This window comes from Berghia stephanieae, chromosome 12 (genome assembly GCF_034508935.2).
Source record: "Berghia stephanieae isolate SIO BIC M18660-M18661 chromosome 12, UCSD_Bste_1.3, whole genome shotgun sequence".
NCBI lineage: Eukaryota > Metazoa > Mollusca > Gastropoda > Nudibranchia > Aeolidiidae > Berghia > Berghia stephanieae.
In genome coordinates, this window is record NC_088371.1 from 6,051,812 (window position 1) to 6,079,311 (window position 27,500).

A 27,500-nucleotide genomic window follows, 5' to 3' on the forward strand; every position below is an offset into this window, starting at 1 on the left:
ACTACAAATTGAACTGCTGTGTATGTCGGGATAATGGACTGTGAATCTTATTTATAGCATCATGGGGCTCTACTCGGTGAATGATTTGTCTAATATTCTTATTGATGATTAACATCCATTTGAGGAAAACGAATAGCATAAGATGTATATTTATTGTAATTTTCTTCATCCGTATGGTTTGATTACAACAAACCTGTTCTTTCAATGATAAAATTGATATGGTTTTGATTTCTCCCAAGTCAGGCCTCAAGGTGTGCAAAATTAAATTTGCCGGCCTGACCTAGTTATTTTAGCAATCAAGAGTATCAGTTGTTTGTGGTGGGAAGTGGATAGCCGCGGTTTTAAAACAGAAGAAAACAGTCTTTTATATAAAATACTTGGACGGCCTGTTGACTTTTTGGCTCATGGTAGCCCCATACCCCACCCTCAGCTCATTGTCGCACGTCATCAGCCTCGCGTGGGGCAACAAGAAAAAGAGAGCCGTCCGTGATGACGCACAACCTTCGTACAGTAGTTACAGGAACCAATCATGGCAAGTAAGACAGGAGAGAGTGATAACGAAAATCAGCATAGTCAAAAAGTGAGACAAAAAGCAGTATCTGCTAAATTTGAGAATTATAGGGCGGCACAAAACAACTTTGCTCAATAGACCGACCGCCAGTGACAAAAAGTCTCTCTCTCTCTCTCTCTCTCTCTCTCTCTCTCTCTCTCTCTCTCTCTCTCTCTCTCTCTCTCTCTCTCTCTCTCTCTCTCTCTCTCTCGCTCAATCCTGGAAAAATCACTTTGAATCAAGATTCTTTTGAGGCAATGTGTCACTTTTTTTTTTGACTCTCTTTTGAATGTATAAAAAAAAACCCCAACAAATTATAGAAATACATCATCGAAATAAATTCCCAAATAAACAGATGGACTTAAAACGGACACGGTGTTTCTAAATAAATCAAATTAAGCGTTGCAAAGAGGATCAAATAAACCCACTTCACTTCTTCCCTTTTTGTTGGTCGTTTCGCGGAAGACTCCAATTTATCATTTATTTAAATTCCACGGCGCAATCCCTTCACCCTGCCTCCATTCTTTGCGTCTTGGAGTTGAGAGGGGGAGAACGAACAAACCTTCATTGAAATGAGCTCGTGGGGAATCTAAATGATGCTCTCATTCACACGTTCTAGGCCGTGTATTGTCTGGTGCCATTAAGATCCATACTCCGAGTCTACCGGTGCCAATTGGTCACTTCCGGTTCTGGTGGAGATAGATATTCTTTGGGTGGTTGTTAAGTTAGGTAGCTTTGATGGAAGTCGAGATATACTTATTGATTGAATGGCTTGCTTACCGTTCTACGGAAGAGGAAATTCCCTATTTTTTCAGAAGCGATAAGATTTTTTAAAAATTTTAACAACCACGATAGAGGAAACTCCTCATTTTCCCAGACAAAGATATATCCCCCCAAGAAAATCATCTTATTTCTTGGCTTACCAAAGAAGGCAAACTATTTTGAATTGGTTTTAATGAGTTTAGGAATGAATAATCTTGCTCTAAGAGCTAAACTCATTCAAGACAGGAAATCAACGTTGATGGAGAAGAGAGACGGATGCTTTGCGTGATTTCCGCTAAACCTGCTATCTGTATTTTTCGAGAGAAATATAAATTTAAAAAATGTATTTTGGTGAATAAATATGATACATAATGCCGCTAAATTAATCAAAAACCGTATTTGGTGGTGTCACTTCATAAGTTTTGTTTTGTTTATCGTCATTTACATTTTAATTTTTAAAATTCTATATTTCTATCTATTAAATGCTATTGATAATGTATAAGAGTAAATTTCCTGATTTGTATTGCATGCCATGTCTATAAAAAAAACTTTAGTGCAAAACATGACAGTACTTTCTCATTTATCACATGGAAATATGACAACTGCACCGATCAAATATGTAAACAGCAATAATTGGGCACACTGCCTTAATTAGCACTTTCGCAATGTAAATAAAGCTATTGTTCATTTTAAAATAATAAATAAATAAATAAATAAATAAGAGTGATGGAATCCAGTAATCTGTTCCTCCGTTATGAATCGATAAAGCGGAGACAGCGATATATTGAAATAGAAATGCGAAACTTCTGAAGTGGGCAATAGGGTTTTAATAGCAGAAAATGCTTATTGATGTCAGGCAGGTCGTGTCAAGTCGGTAAACATCCTCTCACTCATAATGTTTATATTTATATTATGTAGTACAATAGGATTCAATAGTCTGATGTCAGGTCGCCCAGCAACGGCTGCCATCGTGGCTCTAAACAAAAATAAATCGGAACTTTTTATTCTTTATGCTGGCTAGAACTTTTCATGTGATCAGAATGTGTAAAAGTCAAAACATGATCAGATTTATAATGTTTTTTTTCCCTCTGGATACGCTTTTATTCTCGTCGGAGAAATATTTCATAAGGGCGTCCGCCACTGTTCCGATAGTTTAGAGCCAGTTACTAAGTTACCATGCGTCATTACGAGGGAAGTGACGTCACGAATGTTGAAGCGTATTGAATTTGGAACGGCTATTTGCAGCTTTTTATGTATTCAGATGTATTTTCTTCTAACCAAATTCTCTCACACAAAAAAAAAAAAAAACTTTTTGCGGACTTGTACGATTGATATAGATAGTATGCGCTTGGCTGAGAAGCTCATAAATTTGCCATCCGGAAGTATAACGGACCAACACACAAAACTGTGTGTATCCATGAACGTTTATAGTCAGGTTAATACAGTTCAGTGAGCATTACTCATAAACGCGGATGGTAAAAAGCAATAACAATGACCTGAGTGACGTCATCTTCGAACTATCTATAGATAATGGGAAAACACGGTGTGCATTTTATTCATACACTATCAATACGCAAATGCCATATTTACCGACTTGACATCGTAGCTAGCCATCGTAAAGTTATGGCCTGACACCGTGGCCTTCGTAAAGTTATGGCCTGACACCGTGGCCTTCGTAAAGTTATGGCCTGACACTGACCAAAAAATGACATCAAAATGCCAGTCTTTGGCAACAAAAGAAAACAAATCGTGAGTTGTATTCAATAGTTCAACCAATGAAATAACTTGTTTCCTTGATCTCTACTAACGACAACTCACTAGACGCTACACAAACCTAAAAAAATGACGTCAAACTGCCAGTCTTAGAGGGTTCTAGTGCCAGGCTATATATGTTAACGATGGCTTCGCTTGACATTGAACACCTACATACGGAATGAGCCCCTGAGTTTCGCGTCTCCCTAATATTTCAGTCTCCGGGTAAAGTATAAATCAAAACTGCAATCGACAGGGCGATCGATAACTTAAAATATTTATTTGATGAATACGTTTTAAGTGATTTTTTGTTTTGGTTGTTTATGATGTAAAAAAAAGAATTGAGCTTTTATATAGCGCAATATCCACTAAGCCTGCTCAAAGCGCTTTGCAAGGGGTCCCTGGCCAACAGCAACACTTAACATGTAGGACATGACGCCTGTTCGCAATATTACATTTTTATTCGGACAGAGACAACGCTGTTAACTGCCAGGAACTCATTTTGCACCTGAGTACGGTGAGAGAATGTGAGTAAAGAGCCTTTTCTAAGGACTTAACTATGTACCGAGCGAGGACGAACCCAGGACCTTCCGATCCGAAAGCGAGTGTCGTACCACTAGACCACAGACCGCATGAAAATGATAATCTGAATTTGTTATCAGAACTTTCTTTTTCATAGGGAATTTAAAGACATTTTACTTTAGCAACCCTTATTATGTTATGTTATGTTATGCAATGCAATGTTATGTTATGTTATGTTATGTTGTGTTGTGTTGTGTTGTGTTGTGTTATGTTGTGTTGTGATGTGTTAAGAAGGAGTAACAATGACATCACTCTGCATTTTATAATTGGTTTAGACCTCCAGTTGGGTTTTGGGTACTCCCTAAATTCTTTCAATGAGTGTTAGTGCGACTGATCTGGAGGACAGAACAAGTGAGTATTTTAACTCTTAAACGCATGTCAGCAATACATAGTTTTGTGTGTTGTTACGATAGCTCGGACAGAAATGATCAGTATTGCAAAATAAATAAATAAATAAATAAATGAATAAATAGCGATTTCCCACGGATTTTACCATATTTTTAAAGTCTCTGTCAATATTTAACATTTGTTTGCTGTCTGTTTTCTTCGTTTGAGTAATAACTGAAAGTGTGTCTGTTTGTGTCTGGGTGTGTTTTTTTGTGTGTGTATATATATATATATATATGTGTGTGTGTGTGTGTGTGTGTGTGTGTGGGTGGGTGGGTGGGTGTGTGTGTGTTCGAGCAATATTTAGATTGCCATACTTATAAATGTGAAGCCCATAGAACATGACTTAATCAGAGTTTTGCCCTTTATAAAAGCTAAATCAGAGTTTTGCGCTTTATAAAAGCTATATATCATTATTAGTATTATAATATACCATGCTCGATGCGATTCACAATGTTTCATTTATTCCACAAGCATGCCATAATATGGAACCATCATATTTCCATTTCATTCAGCACCAGTCATCTGTTAGGCATCTTTTTTTGTACAAAGACTCTTACAAAATCCGCCACTGCCAATAGCCAGGTACTCATTTACACATGAGTCGATTTAGCACTTAAACCGCATACCATCAATATCGTAGATCTGCTCGTCAAGTTGTGTGAGACGATTATTAGTTCAAGACTAGACTAATAATAAGAGTGTAAACACTCTAATGAATGGCAGTGGCTTCACAGACTGAGTTAACGGAGAATCAATACTGTAAATTAATTAATAAGGAGAAGTTAATAATAATATTATGGAGTGATGAAACCGGGATTTTGTCAAATGTAACTTACAGCATCAATCTGGTGTTACGTCAGATTGGAAAAAAAAATAATTATGCCCTTCCGCCAATACGTCATATGATGATATCGTAGATAATTCATCAAACAAGATGTCTGATGTCAACAGGATTCACAGGATTATCTCTCTCCTTACCAGCTATTTTTAGAATTTTCCCCGAAAATTCACTCCAGTCCAACGCAAGAATAGACTTTTCTTACTCAAACAAAAAGTAACAAGTGAGCTCTACAGCACAGTGTTTAGTATTTATAGCTGTAATCAAAGAATTTCTTTAAATTTTGTGATGTACAAGAGAAATCAGAATGAGAAAATTGTCTGTTGCATCGTAACGAATGTGACGATTTTCCTGTGGGCGGTAAGGAGAGGGTTAAGGAGAAGATAATATGGAGTTATGAAACCGGGATGTTGTCAAATGTAACTCACCGCATCAGACTGGTGTTACGTCAGGTTGAAAAAAAATATATATATAATTATGCCCTTCCGCCAATACATGATAAGATATCGTCGCCTAGGCATTCCGCGAAGGAATGATATTATAGATAATTCATCAAACAAGATGGCTGGTGTCAACAGGAATCACCCAAGTTGTCCAAGTGAGCAAATTGGTGGTTAATAATCTTGCCCAAAGGGAAAAACACACAAAAAACGAAAGTGCCTGAAGCGTGGCTCGAACCCGGGACTTTCCGGGTCATAGTGCAATGCCTTAACCACTCGGCCACTTGGCCCCTCCAACGTAAGGGTGAGCCTCATACCAAAAAAAATATAGTTAGAGTTAGAGCCATTAGGAAGTTAACGATTAGGACAGATCTTCGTTTTCTTCACCGTCGTTCTTCGATCGTTGTCTGTTCGGAACGTAACCGTTAACGTGTTATTATCCTCATGGAGTCTGGAGTTTATCCCGCTTTCTAAAGCCTGAAACGGAATATGGCAATCGCTTGCTACCCTTTGGACAAAGTGCTATGTACTAATTCAACAAGAGATGAAGAGAGTAGGAAAAAGCCAGAAGACAATAGAGAATAAAAAATTTCGCGGCGGCGATGGGGGTTTGAACCCGCGACCTTACTGGTACGACAACTCCGCCTGGCTGGCCGGGGAGAGCGTGACTCTACCGTATGAGCTATCCACGATTTACTAATTCACACTGTACATCGCCTGGAGGCGACAGGTCGTATATGAATGGAAACCATTTTTTTTATTGTTGAAGATGAATTATTTTTTGTACCCAAAAAACCTTCTTGACGTAATACCGATTTGATGCTACAGGTCACACGTGTAACTGTATATTATTGAACTTTAAAAATCGATAAATCAATGCATATTCATGTGCTTGAACTAAAGCAGTTCTACGTGTAGCCAAAGCGAAGACTAATTAATTGGTGGAATAGGGGAGGGTGGGTGGGGGTGGATGGATGATTTTGCGGCAATGTGATCTTGGGGTATGACACTCGCCTTCGAACCGAAAGGGATAGGGTTCGTGTCCTGCACTGTGTGACGCATAATTGGGTCCTTGGAAAAGGCTCTTTATTCATATTATTGTCTCACCGTTCTCCGGTGGCGTTGACAGCATCGGGGAAATATATGATATCGCCTAACAGACGTCATGCCACTTCCTGCATAAAAAAAGTGTTGCTGTTGGCTAGGAACCGACATGTACATATATGCAGGTCTGACATCCGAACCTTCATACGGGTCTTGTTTAGCATTGTTGTAATGGACAATATTACGTGTCATTTTTTAAAGATTTCCATTACAACAATGAGCCCATACGGGATTGGGTTATCAGACCTGCAAATAAGTGCACATCGCTATGGACTCATGAAACGATTTGAGCACATTTAGTGGATATTGTCATATATATGAATGCCCAATTATTTTTTTTGGGGGGGGGGGGGGGGGGGTGTTTGTTGCTGGGCTGTTTTAGATGGATAGATGAATGTATTTACGAATAGATTAAAGGATTGACTGATGGGTTGATGAGTGAATAGATGGATAGCTGGACGGATGGATGGATAGTTAGATGACCTGATACATCAAAGTATAGATGGGTGGACAGATGACTGGTTAAAAATATGGATTGATGGAGGTTTGCATAGCTGAAACGATGGATGGATGGAGAGATGAATTAATAAATGAACGGATATAGAAATGGATGAGCAGATGAATGAATGGATGGATGGATGGATAGATGGACAAAGAGAGGAGAGGATGAATTGATGGATAAACGGAGGGAAATCAAAGGATAGATTGGTGGACGGATGGTTGGCTTAAATGTAGATGGATGGATGGATTGCTGGATGGATGGATGGATGGATGGATGGATTTGTAGATGGATGGGTAGGTGGGTGGGTGGGTGGATGGATTGATAGATGGATGGGTAGGTGGGTGGGTGGATGGGTGGATGGTTGGATGGATGGATGGATGGTTGGATGGATGGATGGGTGGATGGATGATTAAATGAATGAACTCATGGATGAATGAGGCCTCGAGGGTATAGACGGATGGATGGATGGACGGATGCATTGATGAGTGAAAGGATGGATGGATGGATGGATGCATTGATGAGTGAAAGGATGGATGGATGGATGATTGATGAGTGAAAGGATGGATGGATGGATATATAGGAAAAGATGGATTGACATATTAAAGAATTGATTTTGGGATTTAAGAATGGATGGATAGATTATGGATGGATGAATTAACGAGTAAACTGATGGATAGATGATTGGGTAGATGAATGGATAAATTGAACGTGCTATCAAGTTATAAATTATAAAGATGAATAGATAAATGTCACAATGCATAGTTAAATGGCTTGGAGGATGCACTTTTCATTCACTGAAGTTAAGAGGTGGGTGGATATTGTATGATATTGATTTAAATAACTTTACCGCAAATAAGTAATGAATTAAATTTGATGGAAGAATATCTCGGTCAAGAAACAAACAAATATAATGAACGATATAAATATAGATATATTTATATAATCATATTTATGATGTCCTATGACTCGGTAATTGCTGTGTCGTTGTTTTCTTCTTCTGAAATTTTTATGTGTTTTGTCTTGTGTCTGTCATTTTATACAAAAACAACTGCAATGTTTCATCTATTCTGATATATATATATATATATATATATATATATATATATATATATATATATATATATATATATATATTCTTTGTACATTAAAAATATGGATTATGATTTCATTGTACTTTTGTTTGCAATAAAGAAAGGAAATTATATGGTCTTTGTGAAAGGTCATTCAAGATTTATATTTTTATTTGATTTGCTGAAATCTATTTATAGGGTATATATATATATATATATATATATATATATATATATATATATATACATATATATGTATATATATGACCCATTTCTTCAAACTGGTGTTACATCGGAATGGTTAGGTTGAACATAAAATTGTGACCCACGGTGTCCATAGGAATCAAAGGTGTGATGTCAAAAAACTGGTTCCAGTCTCATTGGAAGTGTAAACCACTCATCCAGAGGATTGGATACATACCTTGTGTAATTGATCATCTGGTTTCAGAGTGATGGTATCTTATTTTCTATTCTAAATAAATGCTAGTTGCCTAAAAATACCATCCATTCTCGCTCTTTTACCTTCCCGAAATCCTTACAATCTGCCTATAACATCATACTACTAAAAATAGTTATACCACCATATTATTCAATATGTTATTATTATTTTATTATTATTTATTATTATTATTATTATTATTATTATTATTATTATTATTATTATTATTATTATTATTATTATTATTAATATTATTATTATTATTATTGTTATTATTATTATTATTATTATTATTAATTATTATTATTATTATCATCATCATCATCATCATCATCATCATCATCATCATCATCATCATTATTATTATTATTATTATTATTATTATTATTATTATTATTATTATTATTATTAATATCATTATTATTAGCCTATTCATTATTACTTCTCCGAAGGATTTGGGAATCGGAAAAGTAGATATCACGATTTTACAATTTTTCTTCCCTATCAAAACACTTTAATGACGAACGTGATTTTCTTGCATATATTAATTATGATCGACCCCATAAACTATGGATGAACCCAGAGACAAATGGCTGCCGTTGCCTGGATATGGAACGGAACGCGTGAGTTCATTATTTTAAAAATTCCTATTTATATCTGAGTTCATTTTTATCTCATTGTTTGTATTAGCTATTTGTGACACTTCGTCTCAAAACGGTATTATGTCGGGATGGACCAGATGCTAAATAGTCAAATTATAGTTAAACTGGTCAAAAATATGAAACGTTGGTATTTAGCACAGTAAAATATGATATTCCTTCTCCTCTATAAAGCATATAAACTAAACTTAAGTATGATATTTGTGGCTATAAATTCCCTTTTTAGCATCTTTATCATCCCGACTTAAAAACACGCGATTTGTACGAGTAAATTAACTTGGTAAAAATATAAAAGTGATACTGATACAAAACTGCTTGAAGCTGTGAACAAAAATGATTATGACGGTTTCGAATAAAGAACACGGAACGTCTCGGACTCAAAACCCTTCTTCATTAATACATCACTTGTCCTTCAAATATTTACCCATTAAATGTATCTTCATTTTAACAAATAGATTAAGCATTAATCTAGCTAAATATCCACTAAACTTGCTTAACCCTTTCCTCGCCAGCCATTTTCAGAATTTCCCCCAAAACTTCACACCCACCCAACACAAAAACAGACACTTCTTACTTAAACAGAAAAGCAACAAGTACATTATATACATAATATTGTTTGACAATATGGGCTCTATTACGGAACATCAAGTTTTTATAGCCACAGCAAAAAGAAATGAAATCTGGATGAGAAAAGTGACGGTTAAATCGTAACAAATGTGACGATTTTCTAATTGGATTCAGTAGTCTGATGTCACGCCGCCCGGCAACACGCCATCTTGGTTCTAAACACAGAAAATCATTACTTTTTATTCTTCATGCTAGCTAGAACTTTTCATATGCCTTGTGATCAGAATGTGTAAAAATCAAAACATGATCAAATTTATGGGGTTTTTTTCCTCTGGAAACGCTTTTATGCTCGCCGGAGAAATATTTCATACGGGCGTCCGCCATTGTTCAGATAGTTTAGAGCTAGTGTTATTAGGTTACCATGCGTCATTAGGAAGGAAGTGACGTTACGACTGTTGAAGAGTATAGGTGGTAAGGAGAGGGTCAAAAGTGCTTCACCAGGGATCCATAGCCAAAAGCAAAACTTAACAGGTAAGATGCTTCTTCGGCGAAATTACACAAATTTTGTTTTTTATCGAAAAGACAACGTTTCTTACGACCAGGTACCCATTTTACATCTGAGTACGACGAGACGAGCCATGTAGTAAGAGCCTTTTCCAAGACTCAACTATGCGCGCTGCATGCATAGAGCGGGACTCAAATCCTGAATGCGAAGGTCATGACACTCGACCACGTAGCAGCACAAAAACTCTCGAATCTAAGACTTTCCAGAAGACTCTCATGGAAGTCTATATTTTAAAGTTCTTGGAAATATGTAGTTGTAGTAATAATATCCATTAGGCCCATGATGCACGTCAGGCATAGGCAAGCTAAAGTAGAAGGATGGCCACATAGTTTAAGTAAAAAAAAAGTTGTTTGTAAGAGAGAGAGAGAGAGAGAGAGAGAGAGAGAGAGAGAGAAAGAGAGAGAGAGTGAGAGAGGGAGAGAGAGCGATTGGATAGACAGATGAATAGATAGATAGATAGATAGATAGATAGATAGATAGATAGATAGATAGATAGATAGATAGATAGATAGATAGATAGATAGATAGATAGATATTCTTCTCACCTCATTTGGTTTTTTCCTCCAACAAAGATGTTTCCTCTCTACGTGTTTCAAGCCAAATACCCGCAACAATGAATAGATAGATAGATGGATAGATAGATAGATAGATAGATAGATAGACAGACAGACACCAGACAGATAGATAGATAGATAGATAGATAGATAGATAGATAGATAGATAGATAGATAGATAGATAGATAGATAGATAGATAGATAGATAGACAGATATATAGACAGATAGACAGATAGATAGACAGATAGATAGATAAACCAATAAACAGATAGACAGATAGTAAGATAGAGAGAGAGAGAGAGAGAGGGGGGGGGGAGTGAGATTAAGAGTGAGTACGGATACGAGCAGAAGAGCGACAGCCAACTATACTTATTTCATTCATTGTGTGATCATTCCATTGGCAAAGGGAGGGAAATCAAGACAAAAGAAACCAGTCTATTCATCCCCCAAAGTTTGAGTATCATTAGCACAGCAGTTAGCAACAACAAACCGCTGTCTTTTTTAGTTTCATTTTGAATGATAGTTGTAAAGAATTTTCTTCTTTGTCGTCATCTAAAAATAAAATATCAGCATTACTTCTATTCACCGACATAATACCTTTTTTTTCATTTTGGTTCGATTTTTTTAAGCTTTTGAGATTTTATATATAGATAGAAAGAAGATGACGTCACTAAGGTCTTTGTTATTGCTTTTTGCCATCCGCGTTTATGAGTAATTCTCACTAAACCGTATGAACCACAGTATAAACGTTTAAGGTTATACATGATTTTGTTTGTTGGTCCATTATACTTCCTGATGGCAATTTTCTGAGCTTCTTAGCCAAGCGCATACTATCTATAGATAGTATTGAGATATTGAGATGTTCTCAAACAAGAATTCTTTATTAGTTTTGGGTCAACTTATTTCAACTTTAAACCGACGACTGACACTGACAGCCCACGGGCAGGAGACTGCTGCAAACATGCATCGATGGGGTCTGAGGGAGTCAGCCGACTGTCCCCACTCTCACAGTCAGGGAGCGACAAGAGACATCAGACCACATGATCTTACATACACTGCTCTGTGACGAGATTGTCGAAAGGTTTCGAGGCTGTCCTCAATAACTGCGGTGACGAATTTTAAGACTGGCTGGAGACTTCCAGTGTGGAGATGTAGCCATACGCTACTGCTAACATATTTCAATTTTATTTAAAGTGTATAGGGAATGAGATTAACGAAAGAGTAGCGTCCCTTGATTGGACTTCACCGGTGGAGAAGTTATTTGTAAACAAACCAACTAAAGCCAAGCGCTCCAAATACAAAATTTATTATTCATATTTATGTACAGAAATGCATAACGTTGATTATGATATGCCTTTTTGTACAGAAATATGAATAATAATTTTTTTATTGGAGAGCTTAGCTTGTAGTTGGTTTGTTTACAAATAACTTCTCCACCGGTGACATCCAATCAAGGGACGCTACTCTTCCATTAATCTCATTCCCTATAGTCAAAAAGATATAAAGATATAAAGATTAAAAATGTAAAGATTTCTAGTCAAAATAAGATAAGATTTTTTGTTAAATTACAATTTGTATAGATTCAAATCCTAATGTACAGGTAGCTTTCAGTTTCCATTCCAAATCGACGCCATTGTTATTTATTGTTTACGTTGCCATAGTAACAGTCACTTCTCTGTTAAGGATCCGCGTTTTATAACTAAATACTATTGTATTTGAGCGACGTGTGGACTGATTTACAGGTCTGATAACCCAATTCATCTTGGGCTCATTGTTGTAATGGGAATCTCAACAAACAAAAATGACGTAAATTATTGTCCAGTACAACGATGTTAAACTAGGCTCATACGTAAGTGGGTTCGGATGTCAGACCTGCAGATATGTACACGTCGTGTTTGATGCTTTCAGATTCATAGCAAGACCAATTTCTCTCTCTCTCTCTCTCTCTCTCTCTCTCTCTCTCTCTCTCTCTCTCTCTCTCTCTCTCTTTCTTCTCTCTCTCTCTCTCCTCCTCTCTCTCTCTCTCTCTCTCTCTCTCTCTCTCTCTCTCCCTCCCTCGGAATTTTTTCCTTTTCGAGCATACACATTCTCATATATATAATATATATATATATATATATATATATATATATATATATATATATATATATGAGTTCGATCACCCGCCACTGCACTGTGTGGCCTTGAGCAAGTCACATCGCCCTAGTTCAATTTGCGGCGCTGCACTGCGACTGACGACTAGGTTATTCCAGTCTTTCTTTGGAATAGACCAGAGAGATAACTTTCTCCTATGGGATGAATAAAGAGAAATTAATTTTTTTTATTATATTTTCTAAAATAATCCATATTTGTATAGGTTATGATAAATGCTATTCCAATATGATAGGTTTTATGCTTAAATTATCAATTTATTATTGTGTTTTATTTGCATTGTAAAGCGCCTCTGAGCACATTGTGGATCTAGGCGCTATATAAATTCATTCATTCATTCATTCAATGCGGCGACTCCCCAAATATAGAATCTCCTTTTCTTAATCTGATTAAACTCCTCTTCTGTTAGATATAATATGAAGATCAATGAAAACTTTAATCTTTTTGTTCAGACGGATACAATATAGGCTAAACCATGTATTGTGTTCAACATTTCAATTACAATTGTCTGTACAGATCGCCCTCTCCCTACCGCCCCCACCCCCCCTCGCCACCCCCTGTATTATTTTCTCTTTCCCTCTCTTTTTTTATTTATTAATCATTAATTGAATAAGAAAAAGAAACAAATAAAACTTGAACTTTTTTATAGCGGTGTATCCACTAAACGTGCTCAAAGCGCTTTACAAAGGGTCTCAGACCAACTGCAACGCGTAACATATAGAATAAGACATAACGTTTCTTAGGCGAAATTTTTGAGACGAGACAACGCTGTCAAAGCGGCCAGATACTCATTTTACACTTAAGTACGGTGAGAGAATGTGAGTAAAGAGCCTTTTCCAAGGACTCAACGATGCGTCGAGCGAGGCTCCAACCCAGGACCTTCCGATCCGAAAGTGAGTGTCATACCCTTAGACCACAAAGCCGCACATAACGGTTAAAATAGAATGGTCGATGCGAGGGCTCGCTCTAGAGCTTTGAAATCATTGTCACCTATCCAGTGATTGACTCTACTCAACCCCCGCTTGATTTTGTTTTCTGACGAGCAAGGCATACAAAATCTAACCACAGTGACAAACTAAGGACCATTGGTGTGAAAGCTGTAAACTGAGTGCATTCAATTGGAGTCAATAGTCTGGTGTCACGTCGCCCAGCAACGGCGGCCATCGTGGTTCTAAACAAAGAAAGAAAATCTGTACTTTTTATGCTTCACGCTGGCTAGAACTATTCATATGCCTTGTGATCAGAATGTGTAATAAATCAAAACATGATCAGATTTATAATGTTTTTCTCCTCTGAATACATTTTTGTGCTCGTCTCAGAAGGGTATTTCAAAAGGGCGTCCGCCATTGTTCGATAGTTTAGAACCAGCTACAAAGTTACTATGCGTCATTACGAGGGAAGTAACGTCATGACTGTTGAAGTCTATTAAAATTTCTTTCAATTTCCAACCCAAAAAGTGAAACAAGGAGTTTCCTTGTAATTGTTTTTAGAATACCTTTGGATGATCAATTCTCACTAAATAAATCCTTTCTTAAAAAAATATAGCCTTGTGGAGAACATTGTGCTTATTTGAGTCAATAAAAAATTGATACGGCGCACAACTCCACTGAAAGATTTGAAAATTAGAAATGTATTTTTAACAGATAGATAAACAGATAACTTGATTTCCTTTTATAATTTAAAGTCAGTTTGGAAGTTCGTTAAGTCAAACAGATATCATAAAAAATTTTACCGAAGACACTAACATCTCATGGCCACACCCTCAACTCTATCTGTCCAGTAGAGTCCTTACTTCCGTTGTGTTGATTTAGCGGTGATCAGTGTTGTTATGTAGTGTAGTGTGTTCTCATTGCGTGTATGTTTATATGTGTGCGTGTGTGTGTATGTGTGTGTGTGTGTGGTGTATAGATAGTTCGAAGATGACGTCACTCAGGTCTTTGTTATTGTTTTTTTGCCATCCGCGTTTATGAGTATTGCTCACTGAACTGTATTAACCCGACTATAAACGTTCATGGATACACACAGTTTTGTGTGTTGGTCCTTTATGATTCCGGATGGCAATGTTATAAGCTCCTTAACCAAGCGCATACTATCTATCCATGTGTGTGTGTGTGTGTGTGTGTGTGTGTGTGTGTTTTGGAATGTGGTTGCGTGGAAGAAAAAAAAAAAGGGGGGGGGGAGGGTGTCCGTCAAGTAGAGAAATTCCTGATTCCTGAGCAAGGGGGGGGGGGGGGGGGGGGGTGTTTGCTAGGAACTGTCAGATTAGCATTTTTCAGCAAATCGTGGCATTCATAGTGATATAATTCACTTGATCACATGACGGTATTCGGATTTACATAAATTTTAAACAAGTTTCACCGATTAACAACATCAACTAATATTACTGCTGATATTACTGTCGTTTTTATGCCATCGATGTGATAATTATTGCCCTGGGAAATATTTATTTAAACGTTTCGGCAAACTGCCAATTGGTTATGTCTAGCTTCTAGCCCGAACAAACCAAAAGTAGACAGATTCGGGGACTTGATATTTTTCGCGTCCGCTTCAGATTTTCATTTGACCTCACATAAGTAAAGGGGAGACATTCCGAAAGCTCCTACATCCCCAGTATTCATTCAATTTGTATTGTCACCGTTGATCTTTTGTCAGGCGTTTATTTATTCAATTTGTCATCATATAAAAACGTTTTAAAAACTCTAGAACAAACCGTGATAGATTTGTGAAAGTTTAAAATTTCCTAATTTGACCATTATTTTGATTCTCGGCCGCCATTTTAATTTGTGAAGTATTGAAGGTAGTGCAAAGCACTCCCAAGTAAAGCGTGGTAAAGACTTGCGACTTATTGATATTGATATCTACTGACTGATAAACTAAAATCATGCCGAATAAAGCATGGCAGCGACGACAAGCACATCGATTAAAATGTGCATCTAATCGTAATCAAGCTAATCAAGAAAATGATTCAGGCGATATCGAATGAAAATAGTTCTTTCCCCGCGAAATTGCGGGCTTTTTACTAGTGTTTGAAATAGTAATATAAACGTTTTAGGTTACACACAGTTTTGTTTACTGATATGTTCCGTGTCTTTGTTGTGAGTAAATTACAGAAATGTATAGATAGTATGCGCTTGACTAAGAAGCTCATAACATTGCCATCCGGAAGTATAACGGACCAAAACACAAAACTGTGTGTATCCATGAACGTTTATAGTCAGGATAATACAGTTCAGTGAGCATTACTCATAAACGCGGATGGCAAAAAACAATAACAAAGACCTGAGTGACGTCATCTTCGAACTATCTATATCGTCTATGACACGCTATTTATTCTCGACCAGGAGAGGAAATTGAATGCACTCAGATTACAGCCTCACTCACTCACTCATTCAATCCCATGACCGGATGGTCGTCGGGGGGACTTGCGTGAAGCAGAAGTTACAGTCTTCCTCCATGCCTGCCTGTTGCTAGCCCTATGTAGCAGCTCCGGAACCGACATCTCTGTCCATTCTTTTATATTGTCCAGCCACATCTTTTTTTGGCGCCGATTACAGCCTAAGATTATTTTTAATGAGCTTTTATATAGCGCAATATCCTCTAAATGTGCTCAAAGCGCTTTACTAGGGGATTCTTGGCCAACAACAACATTTAACATTTAGGACCGGACATGACGCCTGTTAGGCGATGTTACATTTTTTCGGACAGAGACAACACTGTAAACGGCCAGGTACTCATTTTACACCCGAGTACGGTGAGAGAATGTGAGTAAAGAGTCTTTTCCAAGGACTCAACTATGCACCGAGCGCGAGGCTCGAACCCAGGACCTTCCGACCCGAAAGCGAGTGTCATACCACAAGACCACATAGCCGCAAGATAAAGAATTGAAAAAAGTGTGTATGAAACAGTACTAGACAAAGTCGAGGCAGCCTAGTTTTTTTTTTTTAATCTTTTGGGATATTTCTTTTCTTCTTCTATTTTTCTTTCTATTTTGTCTGGCACTGTTTCACACACACTGTTTCATACAAACTGTATCATACACACTGTATCATACACACTGTATCATACACACTGTCTCATACACACTGTTTCAGACACACTGTTTCAGACACACTGTTTCAGACACACTGTTTCATACACACTGTTTCAGACACACTGTTTCATACACACTGTTTCATACACACCGTTTCATACACACTGTTTCATACACACCGTTTCATACACACTGTTTCATACACACCGTTTCATACACACTATTTCATACAAACTGTTTCATACACACTGTTTCATACACACTGTTTCAGACACACTGTTTCAGACACACTGTTTCATACACACCGTTTCAGACACACTGTTTAATACACACTGTTTCATACACACTGTTTCATACACACCGTTTCATACACACTGTTTCATACACACTGTTTCATACACACCGTTTCATACACACTGTTTCATACACACTGTTTCATACACACTGTTTCATACACACTGTTTCATACACGCCGTTTCATACGCACTGTTTCAAACACACCGTTTCAGAGACACTGTTTCATACACACCGTTTCAGACACATTGTTTCATACACACCGTTTCAGATCACTATCAACCCACAGGCTGTCCACCGATACTAGGCTAAGAAGTTCACAACATTGCCATCCGGAAGTATAACGGACCAACACACAAAACTATGTGTAACCTTGAACGTTTATAGTCTGGTCTGGTTGATACAGTTTAGTGAGAATTACTCAAAAAACGCGGATGACAAAAAAAAATAGATAGTTCGAAGATGACATCACTCAGGTCTTTGTTATTGTTTTTTGCCATCCGCGTTATGATGCAATGTATGAGCAATACTCACTAAACCGTATTAACCTGACTATAAACGTTAATGTTTACACACAGTTTTGTGTGTTGGTCCATTATACTTCCGGATGGCAATGTTATGAGCTTCTTTGCCAAGCGCATACTATCTATAACGTTTCAATAACAATGGGTTTTTCATTAGTATGCATTATTGACAAACAAACTCTTCAGAATATCAGAAGAAAATAAAAAATAAAATAGAGCTCGCGGGAAAATGGAGGTGATTCCCAACGGAATGATCTTTTCATTTCGTTTAAATATCTTTCTTAACCCTTTAGCGTTGCGATTAGCCTTTACTTTAATTAACCGGACAGTCTAAGTAGATATCATTAAGTATTAGAAGCTGTGGAATGTGTTAAACAAAAATTAATATTGTAGCCCTCGAATAAAAAACTATAAATATTCAATACTGATGGTTTTGGGCTCAATTCCTCGAAGCTCGAAGAAATAAATAGCAATGTGAAATTGAATGTATGATTCAGCTTAACAACGCCGCTATCAAATTGTCTCATTCGTCTGAAGTGATTCATTCATCCTGTTTTGTTGATGAAATATTCCAGCACAAACTTCGATGGATGATTACTTCAAACAAGGAGCTTAATGGAGAGGGTGTACGCCAACTTCACTTCCAACAACATTGAATCAAGATCTCAACAAAAAAATCAAATATATTTAGAAACAACAACACATGGAAGCATCCAATAAGACCGATCTATATTCAGATTTTCGTCCAACCGAGTCATCGATCACATGATGTGTTGCTGTCTAACCATTGGATACTTCTGAATAGATGTAAACACGCTGCTTTGTTTGTGAAAGTTATAAACATACACATGTGTCAAGCTGAACAAAATGATCGTGATACTGGGTTGACTTCTAGTTCGAAAACTGTGAACACTTTTCATTGTGTGGGTCACTTCGAGCACATTTTGCAATATGGCCAATGACCCTGAGCACATGGAAAGGTAATATAGATAGTATGCAGATGACGTCACTCAGGTCTTTGTTATTGTTTTTGCCATCCGCGTTTGTGAGTTGTTCTCACTAAACTGTATTAACCAGACTATAAAAGTTCATGGTTACACAGAGTTTGTGTGTTGGTCCGTTATACTTCCGGATGGCAATGTTGTGAACTCCTTGGCCAAGCGCATTCTATCTATAGATCAACCCCATTGCCTCAGCACCTTAACACACATGATGACATTCAAAAGCTAAGGACACTTGCACTGAACAAGGATTTAATGGAAAAAAAATTACTAATACTCTTCAACAGTCGTAACGTCACTTCCTTCCTAATGACGCATGGTAACTTAGTAACACTGGCTCTAAACTATCGGAACAATGGCGGACGCCCGTATGAAATATTTCTCCGGCGAGCATAAAGGCGTATCCAGAGGGGGGGGGGGACATAAATTTGATCTTTTTTTTTAACTTTTACACATTCTGATCACAAGGCATATGAAAAGTTCTAGCCAGCATGAAGAATAAAATGTAATGATTTTCTTTGTTTAGAACCAAGATGGCCGCCGTTGCAGAGCGGCGTGACATCAGACTACTGAATCCAATTGGATACGAGAAACAGACTGACACACTCGAAATAGCACACACAATCACGGCAAGCGTCCATAGAGAGCGCAATCATATTCATTCACTCTTATGAGATGGCACAGGAAGTAAGTAAGTAAGAATTTAATCGATTTTATTAATTTTCTTTAAGCTGATGGTTCCAGAAAGATTTATAGATAGAATGAAGTTGACGTCACTCGAGTCTTTGTTATTGTTTTGTTCCATCCGCGTTTATAAGTAATTCTCACTAAACTGTATTAACCGGACTATAAACGTTTAAGGTTTTGTGCGTCGGTCCGTTATACTTCCGGATGGCAATGGTGTGAGCTTCTTAGCCAAGCGCATACTATCAATAGCCAAAGTTTTCTCGGCATACAATTTTCTTCGTTTATTCTTTTTCTTCTTTGTCATTTTCATGCTGTTAAATTTGTATTTATTTAAAACACGGCAGTGTGTTAAAAACGCATCTTTGTCGTTTTTACCGTGGATCGGTGATTCGGGGTTAACGATCATTCTAAAAGCTTTAAAATCATTTAATATTAAAACCTATCAAGGGAACGTTATTTGAGAATGCACAAGACAATATAATTTTTTGTTATTGACTCATGTAAACAAAGGCGAGTCATGCAGAGATGGGCAGAAGTTTGTGTTCGCTCCGTGTCTCACAAAACGATCAATGATGATGATGATGATGATGATGATAATAATAATAATAATGATGATAATAATAATAATAAAAATGATAATAATAATAATAATAATAATAATAATAATAATAATAAGAAGAAGAAGAAGAAGAAGAAGAAGAAGAAGAAGAAGAAGAAGAAGAAGAAGAAGAAGAAGAAGAAGAAGAAGAAGAAAACATGGCATTTATATCGCGCATTTTCATCCCTGTGTTATGCTAAATGCACGTTGCAAATAAATATACAAAATTTACATAGAATATAAAACATATTATAGGTACCACAATGATATCAATAGCAGCAGTGTATGTAATATCCTATCAATATCATGAAAATGTAACGGTTAAAGGGGAGTGATTTAACAATGATATAACGCTATCAATAGATTTTGCTTCTTTCATCCTTCTGGTCAGGTCATTCCACACAAAGGGCCCATTGTGGGTAAAGGAACGGCAGCCATAAAATGTATAATTAATATGGAGCCGATGACACCGAATTGGCGCAACGGCGGCCATCTTGGTTCTAAACAAAGAAAATCATTCCTTTTTATTCTTCATATGTCTTGTGATCAGAATGTGTAAAAGTCAAAACATGATCAAATTTATGTTTTTTTTCCCCCTCTAGATACGCTTTTATGCTCGCCGGGGAAATATTTCATACGGGCGTCTGCCATTGTTCCGATAGTTTAGAGCCAGTGTTACTAAGTTACCATGCGTCATTAGGAAGGAAGTGACGTTACGACTGTTGAAGAATATTAGTACTATAGATAGTATGCGCTTGGCTAAGAAGCTCATAACATTGCCATCCGGAAGTATAACGGACCAACATACAAAACTGTATGTATCCATGAACGTTTATAGTCTGGTTAATACAGTTCAGTGAGCATTACTCATAAACGCGGATGGCAAAAAACAATAACAAAGACCTGAGTGACGTCATCTTCGAACTATCTATACCTCGTCTTTAACCGTTAACCAAATTCGAGAGATTTTCTTTGAGTGTGGACAGTGATTGAATAGGTTATGATGATTGGAAACTCTGGCCCATGTGTTTTGTCCTTGGGTAAGACAGTTTAAATATAATATATTACTCATCGAAATAAATTGGGTGGATATTGTAAGAATATTAGTACAAAAAAGGGGCTGAACAGGAGACTTGTTATGTATGAAATTGAGATTTGTCGCGCTGGGAGTATGAATGAAGCATTGTTGTGGTAGTAGTAGTAGTAGTAGTAGTAGTAGTAGTAGTAGTAGTAGTAGTAGTAGTAGTAGTAGTAGTAATAGTAGTAGTAGTAGTAGTAGTAGTAGTAGTAGTAGTAGTAGTATAGTAGTAGTAGTAGTAGTAGTAGTAGTAGTAGTAGTAGTAGTAGTAGTAGTAGTAGTAGTAGTAGTAGTAGTAGTAGTAGTAGTAGTAGTAATAGTAGTAGTAGTAGTAGAGTAGTAGTAGTAGGAGTAGGAGGAGGAGGAGGAGGAGGAGGAGGAGGAGGAAGAGGAGGAGGAGGAGGAGTAAGTAGTAGTAGTAGTAGTAGTAGTAGTAGTAGTAGTAGTAGTAGTAGTAGTAGTAGTAGTAGTAAAGTGGCTGTCTAAAATCAATAGCTAAAAGCTGAGTGACGTCAAGTTCGTTCTATCTATAAAATTGTCTATACACATATTTCACAATTATTTCAAAATTGACGTCATTCAGCTCCTTGTTATTAACTTTAGCCAGCCATTTTTATGAGTTCTCATTAAATTGTTTCATTCAGACTATAAACGTTTAAGATTATACATAGTTTTTTGGGGCTTTTTTTTTTTGTATGCACGTAATACTCTTCAACAGTCGTAACGTCACTTCCTTCCTAATGACGCATGGTAACACTGACTCTTATCTATCGGAAAAATGGCGGACGCCCGTATGAAATATTTCTCCGGCGAGCATAAAAGCGTATCCAGAGGGAAAAAAACATAAATTTGATCATGTTTTGACTTTTACACATTCTGATCACAAGGCATATGAAAAGTTCTAGCCAGCATGAAAAATAAAAAGGAATGATTTTCTTTGTTTGGAACCAAGATGGCCACCGTTGCCGGGCGGCGTGACATCAGACTACTGAATCCAATTGAAGGTATGTGCTTGTTTTAGAAGCTCACAACATTGCCATCCGGAAGTGTAACGGACCAACACACAGAACTCTATGTAACCATTGACGTTTATAGTCTGGATAATACAGTTAATTGAGAATTACTCATAAACGTGGATGGCAAAAAACAATAACAAAGACCCGAGTGACGTCAACTTCATTCTATCTATATCCGCCTGACAGGTGGGTGTGAGAAAAATACCTAAACGCACAGCATCAATAGGATTCAATAGTCTGATGTCACTTCCGCCCAGCAACGAGCAGCTTGGTTCTAACCAAAGAACATCTGTATGCTTTATTCTTCATGCTGGCTAGAACTTTTTCACATGTCATGTGATCAGAATGTATAAAAGTCAAAACATGATGAGATTTATATCTAATGTTTTTCTCCTCTGGATACACTTTGATGCTCGTCAGAGAATTATTTCATAAGGGCGTCCGCCTTTGTTTCGATAGTTTAGAACAAGTTACTAAGTTACTCTGCGTCATTACGAGGGAAGTGACGTCACGTCTGTTGAAGCCTATTGTAACTGGGGAGAGAGAGAGGGAGAGAGAGAGAGTGAGAGAGAGAGGGAGAGAGAGAGAGAGAGAGAGAGAGAGAGAGACAGAGACAGAGACAGAGAGAAAACACGACGTAATATTCATTGCCCGTGGCAGGTCTGTCTCCGTGTCAAATTGGCTGGTTCTAGTTACAGCCTCGTTATGAACGTGTCCAGATCACGTGCTACTATCTCCGTCATTGATTGCTGCTACAACTTTGACGAAGTTTAACTCTCTTCTTACCAGCCATTTTCATAATTTTCCCTGAAACTTCACACCCACTCAACACAAAAATAGATTTTTTTTTTACTCAAACAGAAAAGGAACAAGTACATCTCATACATATAATTGTACAGTGTCTAATTTTCGTCACTAGAACAAAATATTTTCTTTATAATTTGTGATGTACAAAGGATATCAAAATGAGAAAACTGTTGGTTACATCATAACGAATGTGACGATTTGGATGGTAAGGAGAGGGTCAGAGAAACAAAACTACAAATTTTTAATGTTTTGGCCAGAAAATGCATTCAAATATTGACGCTATGCGTTAATGTAACTGAAAAACTCAGTCGGATATATAGATAGAATGAAGTTGACGTCACTCTGGTCTTTGTTATTGTTTTTTTCCATCCATTTTTATGAGTAATATTCACTAAACGGTATAATCCAGACTATAAATGTTCATGATTACACATGGTTTTGTGTGTTGGTCCGTTATACTTCCGGATGGCAATGTTATGAACTTCTTCACCAAGCGCATACTATCTATAACTGGCCTACACACATAACTCCGTGTAACCTTAAACGTTTGTAGTCTGATTAATACAATTTAGTGGGAATTACTCATAAACATGGATTGCTAATAACAATAACAAATGGCTGAGTGGCGTCAATTTTGATGCATCTATAGATAGTATGCGCTTGGCTAAGAAGCTCACAACATTGCAATCCGGAAGTATAACGGACCAACACACAAAACTGTATAACCTTGAACTTTTATAGTCTGATTAATACAGTTTTGTGAGAATTACTAATAAACGTGGATGGCAAAAAACAATAACAAAGACCTGAGTGACGCCAACTCCCTTCTATCTATTGTGCCCAAGGAAACAAAAATGATCCCATTGTTTGAACTACTGAAAATAACTCATAATTTGTTTTCCTTTGTGGTCGTGAACATCTTTTATTTGAAGTAAACTGTTGATCAGTCTCAGGCCGTAGCTTTCGTTACAAAGCCGACGACACAGATAGCCGATGCTCGTGAAGGCCCCGTGTTCCACAAAGACCGAAGAGAACTAATAATTAAATAAGAAAAAGAAATACGGAGCAAAACGGGTGACCAGTCATGACCCCATCCCAACACATATAACATATAATAAATGAATCTCTCCAGACTTGCACAGTTCCTCAATCTTTCAAAAATGCTATAGGGCATGAGATTTCAAAACAAATTTAAGAGTAGCGCCCCTTTGTAGGAAGTCGCGTCTTGACAACCGACAGACGCTATCGCCATTATTAGTACCAATCATTAGCGGGAAATTCAGTAAGTTTAGGCAGTGTTGTCTCATCGTATTGTATTATTTATCAACATCTTTTATTTTTCATTTGTAGTCTACATCATATTTTGTTAGCATTTCATAATGGAGAAAACTAAAGAAAAGGTCTACGTTAATTATGATATGCATTTTTGTACAGAAATATGAATAATAAATTTTGTATTTGCAGCACTTGGCTTGTAGTTGGTTTGTTTATAAATAACTTCTCCTCGGTGACGTCCAATCAAGGGACGCTACTCTTCCGCTAATCTCATTCCCTATAGTCACACCTATTCTAAAAATAAAAAAAGGCTAGCGTGTCTTCGGTAGTACTTAAAATTTTTTAGACCTGTCTCAAAATTCCATTTCTGTCTAAAATATTAGGAAAAGATGTCGCCCACAGATTAAATAGGCACTAGGAAAAATAGAATCTATTCGAACCGAATCAATCTGCCTATAGGCAGTATCAAAATACAGAGACGGCTCTGTTTAAGATCCAAAAACGATCTTCTCTGTGCTGCTGATGAAGGTAAGGCTTGTATTCTTGCCCTACTTGACCTCAGCGCAGCATTTGACACTATCGACCATTATATACTTCTAAAGCGCCTGTCTATAACTTTCGGACCAACAGGAACTGTGTTAGATTGGTTTCCATCTCATTTAACTCATCGTTTGCAATCGATTTTGGTAGACGGAAACGTTTCTCCCCCTTTTCTTTTGAATTTTGATGTCCCTCAAGGATCAGTCCTTGGCCCCCTTTTATACACTTTATATACCCAATCTCTTGCTGGTGTCATTAGACAATGTAATATTATTTATCCCATGTATTATGATGATACACAGCTTAAAATGTCAACAACCGTTTCATGTCTAGTCTCTTCATGAAAATTGCATTGAAATTATTAAGAATTGATGTCTTGAATAAATGAAATAATGAGACAATTGGATCCCTTTCTGCAATCAAAGAATGCTCACAACACCATTTCAAAACAACTTCATTTGATTACAATGAAATATATTCGCATTTTTTAAAAGCATAGAATGGAGTATATACTTTCAAAATGAACTTATAATGAACAACACATTGACTACCCTTTGTAAAATTCAATGAACTTAGAAAGTATTCAAATAAATCAAAGTTTTTAAAATGATATGACCTAAAAACGCTTGTTTTTAAACCTTAGATTTATGGATATATACTTAATTCGCTCCTTCATAACATTCAACATACTCCTTGCACAAATTACAAATTAACTTAATTCACATTATCAGTTTATATTAATATATTATATTATTGTTATTATTATTATAAAACTGATGTTTATTTCAATTCTAATTATTATTTATTATTATTATTATTTATTATTATTGTATTATTATATTATTATTATTTTATTATTATATATATTATATTATCATTATATTATCATATCATCATCACAATCATCCATATGTCATCTTGCGATATGCATTTTAGATGCATCAAAATTGTCTATTTCACGGAATTCACGGAAAGAAAATTCACCAAGTGTTCGGCTAATCACAGCGGTGCCAAAAAATTATTGTGTATTTTCATTCAATAGCATGTATTAACTCACTCAACCCTAACACCGACTATATCCGTAGTTTACCCACGTTACTTTTCCCCCATGCCTATTTGTTACATTTTTATGAGACAAGTTATAGGCGTAGTATCAAAGCTAATGTTTTTTTAGTATTTGCATGTTAATGATATCTAGTTGAATTAAACTATCTGTGTACGTGCTCATTTTTAATACATTTTTCCAAGTAGCAAAAATCTCTAGGATACAGTGGGTTAAATCTCTTTCATCTTGACGGCAATGGTTTAGATATAGAAGAACGCCCATTGGCTCAGTCGGTAAAGCTCTGGACTATCTAAATCGAGAGTTAACCGGATTGGATTAAGGACAAGTCTCAATTTCTTCTGATAACGGTATCGGTGCATCGATCCACACTCACACTCGTGTCCATCATTTACTGCTCTGAATGTTATAAAGTCAGGCGACTACCTCTTTCTTTCTTTTTTTTTTAAATAAAGGAGTGGGGGGGGGTGTCCGGTAGCTCGGTAGAGCACAAACTTCACACCCAAATTGACCGAGATCGGTCCCCGTGTGTAGTCGAGCTTGTTTTGTTTTTTTTCTGATCCCCTGTCCACCCATTTTACTGTATCTGTTAAATCTGGTTGACAGTATATTGCAACAGACTAGCGTCATCTTAAGTGTAGCAAGCAATTGGTTTCGTCCGTTTCCTCGCACTTGTGAGATCACAATTGGAATACGGAGCAGTTGCTTCGGCCCCCTACCTGAAAGAGGATATTCAAAAACTTGAGAGAGTCCAGAGTCAAGGCGCCCGGTTCATAACTGGGAACTATAAGAGCAGAACCCCAGGATGCATGACAAAAATGCTAGAAGAAAGAAATCTCATCAGCCTCCAACAAAGAAGAAAAGAAACCCGTCTGTCATTCGTGTTCAAGATTATAACAGATCAAATACCATCAATAAAGGCAGACTCCTTTTTCACGCCACGACCAAACAAAAGAAAAATCCGAGCACTCACTTTTGCCAACCACATAACCGAAAACCCCATTGAGAGATACGCCACAAACAATTCGAACTGCTTCAAAATCCCACAGACAAAAACACAAAACTACAGAAATGCTTTCTTCATTAGAACTATCTCGGAGTGGAATGGGCTGGATGAACTGGTCATCATGGCACCACACCTAAACGATTTCAAGGCCCGACTGACATGGGCCCGCGCCCAATGAGGACGCCGCTGAAATTCAACCAGACCATTGGTTTCTTCAGCGCCAACCATACAGATACAGTTTCACGCTATAGAAACCAGGATAAACTCCTACTCCATGAGCCTAATGGCTCTAGAGAACTATTTTTTTATGTTTTCATTTTTGACTTTATTTCTTTTTTTTTCTTTTTTTTTTTTTTTGGAAAGCTTCTCAGTTTGTTGGGATCAGTCAAAAGGTACAAGCGCCAGTATTTTTTTTTTCGAAACGGAAAAAAGAATTCACTCAACTTTAAGACAGCTGGTGCAGTTTTCTTTTCTAGAACAATTAGATATGTACGCCTTAGTATTTTAGTATTACCATTCTTAGTATGATATATATATATATATATATATATATATATATATATATATATATATATATATATATATATATATATCTTTCATTCCGAGGCTTGTTTCCCCTTCATTTTTTCAAGATCGGGGCGATTAATGTTAGGA

The 27,500-nt window shown here is 36.9% G+C and overlaps 1 protein-coding gene across 1 annotated transcript in view; it reads right to left on the reverse strand.

The window, feature by feature from the left end:
- The window catches only part of LOC144957510 (uncharacterized), a 137,581-nt gene that overhangs the window by 109,506 nt on the left and 575 nt on the right, over positions 1–27,500 (reverse strand). The window lies entirely within an intron of this gene.